The following is a 15,267-nucleotide window of genomic DNA, read 5'->3' on the forward strand; positions in this document are numbered from 1 at the left end:
TTTTACAGATGGGGAAACTGAGACCACACAAGGAGAAGGGCTTACCCAAGGTCATGTTTCAGTGTCAGAGCCAGGACTCTTGGCTCAAAAGAGTGCTCAATCTGCTCCATCACCAGATTCTGGGAGGAGTTTTTGGCAGCCTCGGGAAACAACCAGACCTGGAGATGATGACATGTGGACCCAAAAAGCCAAAATCGGGAAGCTATTTTTAAGGTCTAAGGAAGGAGGCATTCTTCAAGTCACAAAGCCAGATGGACTTCCCCATCCGGATAGAGTGGGGCTTTGGTGGGAGGCAGTGTTGCCTCATTGACACCCCCAGCTTCCCACCAGGCCTCGTTCTTCCCCAGGGTGGTCCCCAGGGATGTGGCCCCACACCAGAGCCTACCCACAGCCATGTTTACAACTTCCCTCCTGCCGAAGGATGACAGCTTCTTTCCTCATCCCCCTAACCCAGCTAGACTATTAAAATGTAATCAAAAAAATCACATTAGACATGCAGATTCCACTTAAGCTACGTATATGTATATATAATTTAACGGCAGTTAGGACCTAATCAGTTTCTTTTTCCCGTCTCGGGGCATTTTGCCTCCCTGGTTCAGCACTGGTCCTGGAAATATCTTGGGGTCTTCAATTCTCCTATTCTTGGACGGAGAGATTTAGGTGGAAGTTCAAAATGAGATGTTTTGAGTTGAACAGCTTCATTTACCCCTAACATGTTGAAGTGGGGATATTGTGTCTGCTGCTTCCTGCTTAAGGGTCTGCCCTTGCCCCTTTGGTGGATTCAGCTCATCTGAGGCAGAGAAGGCAGGAATGGAGAGAGGGGGGCTCTGCCCCTCCTGGGCATCAGTGTCCTAAGTCCTAATACCCCATCTTCTGAGAGTCTGCCACCCTTCAGATGCCCTGGTTATGCACCTGCCAGCCACAATCCCAGGCTCTTCTCGGAGACCTGGGCACTTAGGTTAGGAGGCTACAGCAGCGCTGGAGACAAGGTGGTAAAAATGGGGCAAAATCACACAGATGGGGTGAAGCCAAAAGCTCAAGAAACTCAATGCAGACACTCTGGCATCCATTCAGAGAACCATAACATAATAATTAGCTGTGCGTCCACCGTATGCAAGTTCTATTCACCCTGTCTCACACATCAGTCCTGCAAGGGAGCATTATGAGCAACCCCATCTTACGGAGGAATAAACAGAGAGGTTAAGTGACTCCCTGTGGTCACACAGCTAATAGGAGTGGAACCAGCATTCGATCCAGAAGCCTACCTTCTTTTCACCATTCCAAGCCGCTCTTGAGTTCCCTGAGAGCTGAGAGAAGAAACTCACCGCCCTTTAGCAAGCCTGCACCATCCCCATAAGACCTGCTATCACTCAGGTCTCAGCAGTTTCAGAAGCCTGGCCTTCCCTTCTGTGATAGCATGAGTGCAGTGGCTAAATTTTTGTGTCATCTTGACTGGGCCAGGAGTACCCATTTGACCAAACGTGATTCTGAGTGTGCAGACTGAGTAAAGCAGCTTGCCCTCCTTAATGTGGGTGGGCCTCATCCAATCAATGGAAGACTCGAATAGCATGAAAAGGCTGAGTAAGAGGGAACTCTTATCTGCTGACTGCTGAAGCTAGAATATTTGTCCTTTACAGCCTTTAGACTCAAACTGAAGCATCAGCTCTCCTGGGTCTCAGGCCTTCGGACAGAGACTGGAACTACACCATTGGCTCTCCCAGGTCTCCAACTTGCCAACTGTAGAGCTTGGACGTCTCAGCCGCTACAATCATGTGAGCCAATTCCTTGTTATCTGTCTGTCCATCTGTCCGTCTGTCTATCTATCTATCTATCTATCTATCTATCTATCTATCTATCTATTATCTATCTATCTATCTATCTACCTATCTATTATCTATCTATCTATCTATCTATCTATCTATCTATCTATCTATCTATCTATTATCTATCCATCCATCCTTCTACATCCTTTTGGTTCTCTTTCTATGGAGAACTGTGACTAATACAATGGAGCATAAAGCATCCCAGAGGGAAACTGGGGGTAAAGCAGGGAGCCCCTTCCTAGCAGGTGGATCTTTAGACCTTCCTAAAGTTTTCTCCCAAAGAAGCCCCAAGTCCTACCCAGAATTGCAAGAGAAAATGGCAACAGAGTCAGGATATGCCCTGTAGAGGAAGTGGGGTGACTGGGTGACTGTCAGCACCTGGCAGAGTCTTTCTCCCAGTAAGAAGATCCTAAATCTACCACCCCTCTCCGTCCCCAGCCCTACGGAAGCCTGGCTTTGTGGCTGCAGCTGAGGCAGGCACCTGCGCCTCCTCCCACCAGAGCTGCTACCCTCTAGGGAAACCATCCTCATGGGCTACATTTACCAGCAGAGGCCAGGGAATTCAGAGGGATGCACGTGACCACTCCTCCTTGCCAAGAAAATCTGGACATATTTATTGGGAGCCCAGGAGGGTGGAGAGAAGAAGAAGTTGGGGAGGGGCTGTGGTGACCCTGCCCAGGCCCCTCATTTCTCACAGGAGAGCAGGCTACGGTGCTTGAAGGACGACTGGCCTCTCCTGGATGACAGCTGGTGAGGAAACTGTGGGCACTGACTCGCGAGCCCAACAGTGCCATATATATCAGGCAAACAAGCTTTGCAACGGTCGATCTATCACCCAGGGAACCGTCCCAGCCAGCACCAGAGGAACGCAACATTAACGGTCACAACAGCCACTGTCACTTTTCCCTGTTCCGTGTGTTCAGTGGAACAGAACTGGTCCCCAACACTAAGAGAATATCAGGTACTGAGAGCTCCAGGGCCTGATTTTTTTGCGGGGAGGAGGGAGCTAAGCATGGATTTTGTAGTCAGATAGTCCTGGGTTCAAACCCTGGCTCTGCCACTAGCTGGGGGCCTTGGGCAGGTCTCAGTTTCCTCATCTGTAAAATGGGGGTGGTGCTATTCCACTTGCTGAGTCACAGCAGCTAGTATGATCATTATGAGCTTTGCAGATGGAGAGAGGCCGAAATCTGGCCTGGCTTGTGGCAGGTCTGCCAGTCTGCCAGAGCAGACCCTTCATCGTCTACCACATCGACCCTCAGACAGGAGTGTGGATCAGTCACTGCGTGCACTCATTAAAATGCAAACTCCTGGGCCAGACACCAGATCTAACCAATCGGACTCAGGGGGTGCAGCCCAGGAATCTGTATTTACACTACCTCCCCAGGTGATTCTGTTGCAGGTAGTCCAGGACCATTCTCCCCAGTTCCCCATGGCTTCCTGAAGCAGGTGATCTAGCCTTTGGCCTCCCCCACCCCCGACCCCGGCTCACACTTGCCTCTCCTCAGGTGCTCTGCCCCCTGGTTCTGGGGTAGACTCAGCCTCCTTGATCTCTGTCCAGGGCTCACTCCTCGAAGCGCCTTTTCCTCCAGCCATGGAGAAGAAGACATGATGGCACTTGGGCCAGGAACAGGACTTTATGTCCAGAGAGGGAGACACGAACAGGCCACCCAGATCTGCCAATCAGCTCCTCCTGGTGGGTCCAGGCAGCAAAAGAAAATAGAGGGCCAAGGGCTCACTATCTGCCAGGCCCCATAGGAGAGGCTCGGGTGGGGAGCTGCCCATCCACCAAGCACTGCTGTGTGCCCAGCACTGGGCACTTTACTTATTTATGTCACCTCCGCTCCAGCCTCAGCTCTACAAGGCAGCTGGCAGGAGTGCGGCTGGGATCTGAGCCTCTCCGTAGGCAGGAGTCGGGGACCATCTTTTTAACCATTGTGCTCTATGGACAAAAGAAATTCCACCCCATCCGGTTCACTTTTGCCTCTCCCTCTTCACCCACTTCTGCCTGCACAACTCAGGCTGCAGGGCCCAGACCCATCAGGCCTGGCTCCTGGCCCCTGCCAAGCAGCCTTTCATCTCTGAGGAAGAGGCAATAAAAGCTTAATAAAAGCAGCAACACCTATAGAACCGTGAAGTACAGGCAGGCCCTTAAACACCACTTGCCTGAAGGGTCACGTGTTTCCTGAAAATCTTCACTGCAGCCTGTCCATGCTGCCGCCGACCCCACCTGTCCCCCACCCCCAGGCCCAGGTCCCAGTTGCTGTCTGGAGTTTCATGTAAGCCAGAGGACCCCCTGGGCCCAGCAGCCAGCCAGCTCCCCAGCTCCCAGATCACTGCATTAATAAAAAATAAAAAGATCCCCACAAAATAAGACCAATAACCATGGCCATAAAAGCCAAATTGGATTCCTTCCTGGTTGATGAGCTCAGGGCCCTTCTCTCTCTCTGAGACCCGATTAACAAATATGTAAAACAATTCCCCTGGCTCCCGCCAGCTCTTCCTGGGAGCTCAAGTCAGGGGCAGGGGAGGAGGGGGAAGCAGGGGATGGCTGCCTGGCTCAGCACAAGTGGCCCCCGGAGGCTGAGTGTAGGGACTTGCCCTGCCACCGGCCTGTTGTGTGACCCAACAAGTCACTTAACATCTCTGGATGGGTGGTCCCCCATCTGGGGAGAGATGCTCTCTAAAGTGGGCTCCCCTTCACCCCTATTCAGAAGCTATTGTATAACTGGTGGGCGGCGGGGGGGGGGGGGGGGCAGAACAGGGTGATTCCTGCTGTAGCCTCACTCCAAGAGGCAGGAGCCGCTGAAGAGCATATGCTGGATGCCTTCGGCTTCGCTGGGACGCGGCAGCTGGCCACCTGTCAGTTCTTAGGGGAAAGCTTCAGAAACCACTCTCCCCCCCTCCCCGCAGCACATCCGGACCACATCCGTGGGTCCGGGGATGTTGCAAGACTCTCCTCAGTCCCATACTACAAAAGAGAAGCTTGAGGGTAAACTGGAAGCTGAAAGATAAAAAGGCACATAATGCAAAGTACTCGAGCCCCCCCGCCCCCAAGGGGCCACCGTGACTGGTCTGGGGTGGAGATCTGGGAAGGGGCTGTACCCTCCGCCTCACTGCCTAGAAAGAAAGTGAGATAAGGGCAAATCTCTCGCTCTGAGAACTTGGGGCTCCCCCAGCCCCTGCTGCCTGGGCTTGTGGAGGGCACAGGAGGCCATCACCAGATAGAAGGAGCATGGCAAGGAGATGCTAGAGGCTACTCAGGCCCTTGTGTCCTCAAGCCAGAGCCATTCTCTTCCTGTCTTTGATACTCTCATCCTGGGAGATTGAATGATACTGCATCTGTGCAGCACCTTACAGCCTGTAGATCATTTTTGTATAGGTTTTCTAGTCTTAGGAATTATTTCCAATTTGCAAACAAGAAAACCGAAGCTAAGAGATGTAAAGAGATTTATTTGAACCTGATTTCTGATAAGCTCAGCACTCTTCCCACTATATTAGATTTTATTTGAGTCTTCCGTGTTTGAAAGCTCCCAGAGTTCTAGAGCCAGCCCTCTCAAACTCTGCTGGCGCGCACACACGCACACTCATGCACATACCCCTATGCACACACACTCTCAGGGTCTGGCCCCGGAATCATTCTGGCCAGTCATTCTGGCCACAGCCCTGGCTGTGTGGCAGGCTCTGGGGCAGGAAGGAGAGAAGCATCAGGGACTGGCACCCAACTTCACGATTTGGGGTGTCCAGGTAGAAATGCACCTTCAGTGCCTGTACAGGTCAGTGGCTCTGGGGAAGGGCTTCCTGGCTACAATGCGGGTTGATGCTCGGGAGTATATGGGAAGGAGGATGGTCAGCCCTGGATGTGTACTCAGTACCCCTCCACACCTGGGGCCAGCACAGAGGTCCCTGCCAGACGGGGGTGTCTAACACTAGCCCCCAGCCTCAGCCCATCTTCCACGTGTTGCAGCTGCTTACAGAGACGGGGGCCGAGGGTCAGTGCTGAGCAGCTGAAGGAGAGGGCCCAAGATGGAGAGCAGATCCCCAGTACCACGAACGCCCCTCCCCCGCAAGCTCTGCTGCCTTTCCTGTAAAATGCGTGAGAGATTCAGGATGCTAGGAACTAAGAACTGCTATTCCTGGCCCCAGAGACAGAGACCCAGTGAAGCTATCTGGGCTCAAGAATCGCAGACCCCTTCTGTTCCACCCCCACCCTACTAAACGGTACAGTGTTATCCTAAGTCTAGTGGGAACACTCCTCATTTCTCCACAATAATGGAGTTCTGTCTCCCATTGCTTGTGACCTTGGGCAAGTCTTTCCTCTCCCCTGGGCCTCAGTTTACCCTTCTGTCAAATGGGAGGGTTAGATTCAATGAGCTTCCAGGTATCTCCCAGTTGTGCCATTTGGAGTCCCCAAAGGGCCAGACACAGAAATGTAACAAGAGGAGATGGGGTGACTTAGGGGTACGGGGGCAGCTGGGAAGGTGAAGAAGGCTGCAGATTTCTCAGGGTGTGGGGGCTGCAGCCTCCGTCAGCTTTGCAGCTGCCTGGGTTCCAACCCTGCCAGGGCCAGGAGCCAGAAGAGGGTCTGCAGAATGGGGTGCGGGCGGGGTGTGCAGTGAGAGGGCAAGGTTCAAGGTTCAGCCTATCTTTCCCTGACCCTGAGCTGAAGGGTGTTCCAGGGGACAAGGATAGGACCCTTCCCTTGGTCAGTACTTGGAGTCAGGTCAGGCCCCATCAAATCAAGGCCCTGGCTGTCAAAGTCCATCAGCCCCATTCACAAATTCTTCCATTTACCAATTCATTCATTCACTTATTCATTCATTCATAGTCTTAACTCATTCACTCGTTGGTCCTTGTTATATAAAATAAGAACTTTCTGTTAAACCACCCTTAGCTTAACTTTGTGGTGTCTCAAACCCCCTTCCTCCCGAAGGCTGTGTGAACATTCTCACCTCAGATCTACTCTCATGTCCATAAACACCCAAGAATGCCTCTTGGCTGACATGTCCCTGTTCATCACCAATGCTGGCTCTGTTACTCTGAGACCATCTGCTCGAAGCTACTGGAGGATAGGGTTAGAAAGTCAGGAACCCTTGCAGAGAACATGCAGCAGCTACTTGCCTGCAATGCTCTTCGCCGGCCAACCTTGTCTCAGCTTTCTTGACTGAAGAAAAGGAGGGGTTTTCTCCTTTAGCTGCTGACACTTTCCCAAAGCCTGATTTTTCTCTGGTTTAACCTAATGTCCCTCAGACCTGGATTGCAGAGAGGAACCGAAACCAACATCCTGCCTTTGTGAAATCACAAGATGATGTTTTCAAACTGGTGAATACTTTTCAACCAGGAACTTCCCACGTACAAGCGTATACAGAAGGATGTGAGTCTCAGCTGCATTTACGTGGAGTGAAAAGGGGAAACATCTGGGTGACATCCAGAAAAGTCCTGCCAGTCTGCCAGATGTTGCCCACATCTGGACATCTGAGAAGTGATCTACTAGGTTGCTTGGCAGTCAAGAAACAGTCAACACACGTCACTCTGTCAACTGGGACGCAGCTTGAGTCCGTATGTACAAATTACCCAGATTACTGAAGGATCCAAAAGGTGTTTTGGTTTCAATCATGCTCATCCTTAAAGACCCAAATCAAGTTAATATAAAGGCCAAAATGTAGCCTCATCATTGTACGGTGGCTGTGCTTACGGCACCTGGGGCCAACTTGCCTGGGTTTGAGTCTTGTCTCTATCGCTTACTAGGAAGCTGCTCAGCCTCTCTGTACTTCACATTTCTCATCCTTAAAATGGAATGATAATGGCAACTCTCTCATAGGGCTGGTAGGATGGAATGATAATGCCTATAAAGCTCTAAGCCCAGTGCCTGGCAGGTAGTAAACATTAAAAATATGTTGGCCATTATTACAATCATGGTTATCATCGGGTGATCACCCTGCAAAACTCTCCCAGCTAAGAACATGATAAATCCTCTAGGACAGTGCAAAGGCCAATGCAGTGTGGGGGAAACACACAGGATTCATCTCCAAACATTCTAGGATCACCAGCTTGCCACAATTGTCCCAACTCCAAGCCCCGTTAGGCTGCCTTTCCCAGAGACAAGAAGATCACCACATTCTCTTTCATGACAGGAGTGGCTTCCAGCTGGCAGTCACGTCTCTTTTATTAACAAGGTTTGGCAAAAGATTCATCATCCAGGTGCCAGTATGTGTCAGATGCCTCGGCAGATGGCTGGGCAAGAATGAGCCTTCCCTACTGCATCCCTCTCCCACCAAGACATCAAGCTGAGGAGAGCACTCAGGTACATTGCAGGTACCACTCCTAGGAAAATTTCCTCCTGACCCTGGAATGACCACTTGCCGAGTCCCAGTGGACACCTGGGTCTACTTCCGGTGGGGGAACTGGGTAAACTATCACTTATCACCCCTAACCTCTGCTCTGGACAGGAAGTACAAGGGCAGGGACTGGAGACTCTGGTGAGCTCTACAAATACAGAGACTAAGGCTTTCCCATTTCAGCATGCCTAGAACCTGGCACACAGTGGGGCTGCTCAGGCAGCCACTGGGGATGGGAGATGAAGGAGAATGCCTTTTTTAGTAGAGGAGGTTTAAGCTTCTGGACACTGTCTCCTGGGACACCACTGGTTCCAAAGAGTGCCCCCTAATAGAGACCTGCATGGCCCCTGCTGGCACCTGAATCCAAGCCAGCCCTTCCCATTGTCCCACCACCTCCTTATTCCCAATGGTCAAGCTCACTGCATGCAGCAAACCCTAATCTTCCCACCCAACAGCTTTTTCCAAATTTCCTAGGTTCCTAGCTTGGTTCCCTCCGAGGAACAAAGAGGGAGGAAGGGGATGCCAGGATCAAGGAGTTCTGCATATCTAGTGGGGTTTCCCCCCAAATTCAGGGAGAAACACCCAGATTATGTCCCCCCAGGGGCCGGTCCCAGGACCCTGTACCAGGCTTCTTACTTCCAGGTTTTGGCAGAGACATAGCTTCTGCCAGCACAAATGCCAGCAAGCGTGACAAGGCCAGAAGGTGTAATATAAATAGCTTGCTGCTGTCCATCAGCTCCTCCTTTCCCTGGCTTTGCTTCCAAACCTCCTCTCTTGCCCCCAGAGTAAACCTGCTCCACGGACCCCACCTGTCCCTTTACTAGCTGTGAGACCTTAGGCAGGTGAGTCAACCTCTCTAGCGTCAGTTCCTTCAATGTGAAGTGTAATAAGAAGACCTTAGGGCTGCTGTAGGGATCATAGCAATTAATATGTGTGAAGCACTTAGCACAGTGCTTGGCACATGGCAAATGTTCTGTATTTGCTAGTGTTGTTCATGATGACGACTAGGTGGGGAGCTGGGATAGGCCATATGTCGGAGGGATGCGGAGGAGAAGGCAGTGAAAGCAGCTGCATTGCCCCTCTGCGCTCGGAAGGGAAGTGTTAGGTTTACTGCCTGCACTGGTTCAGCCCCCTTCGCCGGGGCGGTTTGGACGCTTCCCACACATGTAGCGAGCCTGGCTACGTGGCACGCCAGTTTGGGATTATGAGATTCAAACTCTGCCACCGACGTGCTGTGTGGTGCTGGGCAACTCATCTGTCCTCTCTGAAGTAAGTCATTTCTCCATCTGCCGAGGCCTCATGCAGCCCTGACCTCTTACGGAGTTCAATTACCTTTCACAGTCCGAGCTTCAGAGTGGGGATCCCGCCTGAGCCCATCACCTAGGCAGACGGGTTGGGAACAGAACCTGAGATGTAGACCTAGCTCAGAAGCGTCAGATACCCATCCTGGGCCACTGAGGGATGGCCAGAGCTAAACTCAGGTGACAGTACGATTTTTCGCCTCTGACCTAGGCGGCAGAGGAATTTACATTCTTTTGAAAACTATCATGTAAATGGGTTTCTCCACACATACAAAAAATTTATTGAATGAATGAATGAATGAATGAATGAATACTAGACACGATGCAGAGTACTGGGCAAAATAGGGGCTCTTGCTTCATTCAGATCAAAATCTGATCCCGACTTGGTCTCTGCTAGCTGCATGGCCTTGGGCAAGCCTCTTCACTTCTCTGAGCCTTGGTTTTCCCATATATTAAATGGGGATAACAGTTCGCATGTCATGAGATGGTTGCAAGGTTAAGTGAGATAATACGTGTAAATGTTTAGCCCATGGCACGTAGTAGATACTCAACAAATGCAGCTATTATTATCCATATTGTTATTACCAGCCTGCTGCTCCCATTGTAAGGCAGAGGACCCGAGGCCATCAGCCTGATCTGCTGCCCATTTCCAAAGAGCTTTGCTTACCACATAGACACATAATAATTGCAATCCCCCCACCCCTGTACCTTCCAGCTGGTGAGGAGCGGGAGCATGGCTGCCTGGCCTTCCAGTCTGGCCTTACACCCCAAGCAGGGTGTAAGCTCGCTGGGGGAGGCTCTGCCACTTTCCTTGGACCGATCCCAGCAGCGTCCATGCCTCCAGCCTTTGTCGAGCAGCTGGAGCATGAGCCGCACTGTCTGCCCGTGAAATGCGACTTTTGGAAAACATGCATATTTGTGAGTTGATACATGTTTCTATTTCGGGCGGGCACTGCTCTCTTTATTTATTTTCCCTGGGCTTTGCATTTGGAACCCAGCTTGGAAGGGTGTTTTGACACTGCTCCTGGCTACTCTGGCAGGAGATGTGCTTGGGTGGGGGAGGGTGGGCAGGACGAAGAAGATTTCAAATGACAAGCCCTCCTCCTCAGCTGGAACTGATCGACAACTGGACACCTCCATCTCACTGTCCCAGCCCTTGGTTTCTCCATAGTTAGGCGAGGGGAGAAATACACGAGGTTTAAGAGGGTAAACAATTTCAAAGCGGGGAAAGAGTACCAAAGAGCCCAATCATCAAACCTCCAATCATAATTATGCTACCATCATTATCAACACCAACAATGTTATTATCGACCACCACTGCCACCATCCCCACCATTTTGGGATGCTTATCTTTATGACTGACAGTGGGCTAGCTGTTTGCCTGTAGAGAAACCACCTCATCTTTCATCATCTCACTTTGCTCATCTGTAAAGCTGATTTTTACAGTACTCAGCTCATGGGTCTGTGGGAAGTGGTTGCTCAGCCAAATGGTAGCGATGACTGTCTTCCCTTCTGGCCTCAGATCCTGGCCAGCTGCCACGGACAGCTTACTCGGTTGAGTCTTAGGGACTTTGGGCTGATCGCCAAGCCCCCACCCGCCAGGCAGGGACTCTAAAACTTCTCTGTGTTCATTTACGATCAGCCCAGAGTTGGCCTTAAGGGAGGAAGGGTTTTTGACAACTCCATCTGCCTTCGAATGACCTTTCAGGAGAGATGGGGAGACAAGGGAGACGTGTCTAAACTATCAGGGAAAAGGGCTTAAACCATAATCCCAAGGCTCCGGGGGTAGGGAGATCCAGGTTGAAGTCTCTACTCTTTTATTCATTAATTTGTTCATTCGTTCATTCCCCAAGCATCTGCCGGCAGAACCAGTGGTTTATCCAGAGGATATACTGACAGTAGAATCAATGCCTGCCCCAATGGAGATTGTTTCAGCTGTGTGACCGCGAGAAAATTAACATCTCTGGTCCTATAAAGGAAATCATCCGAACATCCATTGCTCACAGGACAGGATGACTTCACCGGTGGTGGCTGCTCTGAGGAAGGGGAAGGTACCACAACCTCTGGAGTTAGAACCACGATTTTCAGTCCCACCCACATTCAAGAGACTCCAATGTTCCACATTATTAAGGTCAAAAAGAGACTCTGAAGGTACCTGGACAAACCCTGTTCTCGTACAGATGGGAAGGCTGAGGCTCAGAGAAAGAAATTTGCCCAAGGACACAGTTGGCACATGGCCAAGCTGAGACTAGGACCCAGGGCTCCCCGCTCGCTCTCCCGCGCTCCTTCCACTACCTCATGCTGACGCTCTTCCTCTTTCAACCTAGTTTCTGGGTTTTAAGAGCAATGGCAGGAGAGGTGTCCAAGGGCAAGCCAGGGCATGGGTAACCAGAACCATCAAAAAGCCAAATCCCCAGGGAGGCGGAGATAGAATCACTTGCTGTGATTCCACAACCGAGGAATCCTGGCCCCTGGAAAGACTGTGGGGACGCTGGCACATCTGGCCTTGGAAGGGGGCAAAAGCTGCTGAGGCCATGGGCAGAGAGGGTGTGTGTGTCGGACTTCCAAAGAGAGGGGTGGGGGTGCAGGATCTGCTGAGACAATGGAGACGGCTACCCCTAAGCTTCCCACATGGGTGTAGACTGACTGAAGGGGAGAGAGTGAAGGTAACCGGGAAGGAGGAACTGGAAAAGACAAAAAAAAAAGGTGCGTGTGTGCGAAAGATAAACCTGGAGGAGGAGAACATAGCGGGGAAACAAAGACGCAGCAAGTGAAAGCAAAGAATGGTGTGGGGAGAGAGGGGCACACACTCTGGTTGTAGAAGGAGATTTGTCTGGAGTAAGATCTGAAGGGGAGCAGGCATGGGGCGGCGAGCTCAGCACAATGGACTCTGAACCTAAAACCAAGATTCTGTAAGGCTGGGCTTCTGCCCTCAGCTTCCACCGGGCCAGAGCCTACTCTCTGAATTTGGCAAATACCCTGGTTCCTGACCAGGTCTGCACTGGGTGGGGGAGGGTCTGCTCTGCCATCCTCTACTTCCCCCAAGGAGCGGGACTGTGTGCGTGTGGAGAGGCGGGTCGCTTGAGCGGCTCTGTGAATCACTGGGTATCTCTGTGAGCACCCTGCAGTGAGCTCTGGAGTCTGGGGCTTATTCAGGTGGCCAGAGACAGCAGGACGTAAAGACGCGGCCGGGATTGCTGATGCGGGTGGGAAGATCTGTGCTCGTCCACGTGCATGTGGCTCTTCCCTCTGTGCGGATTGTGAGGACCGTGGGTGGATGTGTATTTGCGTGAGTGGACTATGAATCTGTGTGGGGGACTGTTTGCCGGTGGTCTGTAGATCTGTGTGAGTGTGCAGGCGGGTCCGTGGGGCGCACGCGGGGGGTTGGGTTTCCAAGGCCGCCCCGCGAGGTGCTGTCCGCGGTGCTGACCCGGGGCACGGAGAGGAGGGGATCTACACCCAGCCTCAGGAGGAATTGCGGGGAGCTGGCGCCGGCTTCCACAGTAGAGAGTGGCCCAGGAAAGGAAGCCTCCTAGGAGGCGCCTTCCTAGCCGAGCTGCGGGCCTCCGCCCCCAGGGAGTTGGAAAAGTTCTCCCAGCGGCGGGGTTGACTCACGGGACTCGGCGCCACTCGCGCCAGCATCTTCCCCCATCCTCGGCGCCGCCACTGCTCGGCTGCCCACTCCACGTCCACCCTCACTCGTGTTCTCGGCAGGGCCTGGAGACCCTTTCGCGCTCGGCTTCCATCGTCCACCTAGCCTGCCCCGAAGCCCCCGCGCGCCCAGCTGGACCCGCAGCAGGTTAGTTGGGCCCCAGGACTCGGGAAATGTCCCGCTGAGAGCATAAGTGCGCTAAAGTAGGGAGTGGATGGAGAGGAGGTCATTAACCTTTTCCTGTCCCCTTCTCCTGCTCCAGCCCAGCCACGAGCCAGATCTGGGGCGGGTTCAGACCGATGCTCAACTTTTATGGAATCAGTCATCCACCCGCGGGGACGAGCAGGGGGCCGGAGGTCGGAAGCCTCGCGGTTTCTGGACACCAAACTAGCCGGTGTAGACCGAGGCTGCTCAGGCCCGCTGGGAGTTGGTGCGGAGCTGGGGACCGACAGCGGAGGACAAGCTCTGGGTTCTGCCCACCACCAGCCAGCTTTCCCAGCGTAGTGGTTCCGAGGCCCGCATCCCCGACTGGCTGGAGAGCGGGGGAACTTCACGCACCGCCCTGCTCAGGCCAGGGTGGGGGCGGCGCGGAGGACTTGACCCGCTCCTCTGAGCAATGCCTCCCCAGCCCCAACCCGGATGGCGCCCAGCGGCCGTCGCACTCACCTCGGCTGGCCGAGCTGAGCAGGCGGCTGAGCCGCGGGCGCAGGAGGGAGGAGCGCTGGAGGGGCCGAGACTGGGGCCACCCGTGAGGACTTGTCCCCTCGCGGGAGTCGCAGAGAAAAGCTCTTCGGAGCTGCAGGAGGCTGGAGTTCCCCGCTCCGCTCCAGAGCATACAGACCGCGCACAGCCTGGTGCGGATCCTGGTCCCCAGCGCGAAATCCCGAGCAAGAGGCGCCGCCGCCTTTTATTCGCCGTCCGCCTTTGTTTGGGTCCCGGCTCCACCACGGGATGTAGGGGTGTCCCGGGGAGGCTCTGGAGCCGCGCCCCAACCCCCAGCCACTGGCACCTCTGGCCTTCACGCCACCGGGCCTTGCGTGAGCAGCGGGCTAGGGCCTGCGCTCCGTCGCGCACTGCTGTCTCCGGAGCCCGCCGCCAGGCGCCGCCGTGACTGCTGCTCCCCCTGCCAGGGCCGTGCGATGGTACAGCCGGGCTCCCACTGCCAGCCTCTGAGGCTGCAAGCGGTGCAGCGACCCCTGGGGGTCAGTCCCTGCCTCTGCAAAGGGCCCATTCCTGGCCACCTGCCCGGGCCCCGAGTTTCCTAGGTTCCTCTCTTAGTCCACTCAGCCTTGGCAGGTCACCAGCCTCTTTGACATTCGAAGGCATCCCCGGGTCTCCTCTGGAGGGAGCTGCCAAGCCCAGGCTCCTGGCACTGTCCCTTCTTCCTTCCTTCTCCATTCAGGTCTCTGGCACCAGAGACCAGAGCCATGCCAGCCCCTGGGACCCAGCTTTCCTCCAGCTCTAGCACACGGTAGGCCTGATACCACGGGCCAGAGGACCACAAGAAGAAGAGGCTGGGGAGCCACCGCCAGTGCCTGGCCCATTTTTCTCCATCAGGGATCAGAGGGCATTGGCACTAGTGTCACCCAGCAAGAGCCAGGGGGATGCCTCTAAAGAGGACGAGCTGCCAGTCTCCCGCTGCAAGACTTAAGGGTTTTACTTATAGAAGCCAGTGAGAAGGGAGGACATTGCCACTGTTGAGTGAGGGGTGAGCTAAGAGTTTACCCTACATCCTCAGAGTGTGTGCCGAGGGAGGAAGAAGGCAGACAGAGAGATGGGTGAAACACAATCCTTACTTTCAGAAATTTCCAGCTTATGGGAGAAATAAAAACGGGAGAGTTATAAAATGAAACACCAAGTGCCATAGCCACAGACAGATGCTCAGCCCATGTTAGTTTCCCCAACCCCCCTGTTTAAAAAGGGAAAACTGAGTTGGGGGCACCTCTAACTTTAAGGTGCTTCGTGGAGCTCAGTGGTGCTCAGTCCCCACATGCTGTACCCACTGGCCAGCTGCCAAGTGGACACATTGGTATTTATGGCCCTGGATGCCTTGAGAGCTCATATGCAGAAGCAAATGGCCCAAGCCAGTGTCCTGGCCCCTGCACTCACTCCCCATGTGCTCGGGTTCGTCAGGGGAGCCATTGCAGGCTGGCCAA

General features: G+C 53.5%; 1 protein-coding gene across 1 annotated transcript in view; it reads right to left on the minus strand.

Annotated features, from left to right (window-relative positions):
• The window catches only part of DISP3 (dispatched RND transporter family member 3), a 47,802-nt gene extending 33,880 nt beyond the window's left edge, over positions 1–13,922 (minus strand). Inside the window, exon 1 of the mRNA XM_011363631.2 lies at positions 13,778–13,922. The gene's annotated coding sequence lies outside the window, so the exon portion shown is untranslated. The remainder of the gene's footprint in view (positions 1–13,777) is intronic.
• Between the last annotated feature and the right edge of the window lie 1,345 nt (positions 13,923–15,267).

This window comes from Pteropus vampyrus, unplaced genomic scaffold (genome assembly GCF_000151845.1).
Source record: "Pteropus vampyrus isolate Shadow unplaced genomic scaffold, Pvam_2.0 Scaffold86, whole genome shotgun sequence".
Classification (NCBI taxonomy): domain Eukaryota; kingdom Metazoa; phylum Chordata; class Mammalia; order Chiroptera; family Pteropodidae; genus Pteropus; species Pteropus vampyrus.